The 1,102-nt window shown below is 43.1% G+C and overlaps 1 pseudogene; it reads left to right on the top strand.

Annotated features, from left to right (window-relative positions):
• The first annotated feature begins 244 nt into the window (after positions 1-244).
• Positions 245-1,102, top strand: part of LOC111820832 (ret finger protein-like 4A) — an 8,511-nt pseudogene continuing 7,653 nt past the window's right edge.

Below are 1,102 nucleotides of genomic sequence, written 5' to 3'. Positions count from 1 at the left end.
CAAGTTCGAGAAGGGAGAGTGTTGACATGTCGTGGAGTTGTTAACCAATGTCATAAAACAATATGTGTACTGACCGTTTAAAGAGAAACCATTTGTTCTGTAAACTTTCATCTAAAGTACAATAAAAAAAATTATATAAAAAAAGAAAAAAAAACTCCTTATTTGTGTACCTCATTCCAGAACTGACTGCCAGTGGGAGACACTGGAGGCCAGAGAAGAACCTGCTGGAAAAGAGAAAGTGGTTATGGTTAAACAATTTTAAAAAGCAAACATATGTCTTATATGTTGGGATTATCTTGAAAACCCATATACCTGAAATGTGGCTATGTCTGTTGCTTTTACTGCTTCAATTCACTACAGACAGAGCTTCTGAGGAGGGTTTCTTGTATCCCTTCTGTCCTGTGGTCACTCAGAAGAATGACATGAGACAGAATTTCCAGCTGCATGAGTTGATTTCCAATATCAAGAAATTGGAGCCCCACTGCAGAGCGCCTGCAATTTGTGATATATGCTTTCCCTTCTTCACCCACACTCGGCCTCCTCTGCTTCCCGTGGACACAGTCTCTTGTCCAGAAACACCAGCCCACACTAGCTGGCTCTCTGACTGCCATTTGTTGGCTGCTGGTGTTGCTTTTTTTCTTTTTTTTTTGCTTCCTTCGATTTCTTGCTTGCCTCTCACCGCCTCCCCCTCATTTCGCTCGAGTGCCTGGCTCTGTGCGCCATCTTTGCTTCTTCCTGAGGGGCTGCAGAGGTTCATTTGAGTGTGGAGCTGCTTCCTGGTCTGGGCTACCGTGCTGGTGGGATCCCAGGGCTTTTGTTCATTTGTTTTCTTTTCCTTTTCTTGAGTTGGGAGCCCTTTCTGGCCAGGCGGAGCTGCGTGACAAGGAACTCCCCTTCAGCTTCCACAGACGTGTGGAGGGAACCCTGAGAGCATTTCTTTTTTTGTTGGGTTTTTTTTTTTCCTGTTTTTTTCAGGGGGCCTTTCTCGTTTTTTTTTTTTTAATTTGTTTTGTTTTCTTTTCCCTCTTTTTCCCTTTTTGTCTTTCTTCATTGCTCAGTTTCTCATCTCTCTATATCTTCCTTCTCTTTCTGATCCCTGAAT

This window comes from Trichechus manatus, unplaced genomic scaffold, assembly GCF_000243295.1.
Source record: "Trichechus manatus latirostris isolate Lorelei unplaced genomic scaffold, TriManLat1.0 scaffold00053, whole genome shotgun sequence".
NCBI lineage: Eukaryota > Metazoa > Chordata > Mammalia > Sirenia > Trichechidae > Trichechus > Trichechus manatus.
The sequence above is the reverse complement of the archived record's forward strand: the minus strand, read 5'-3'. Positions and strand labels throughout refer to the sequence as shown.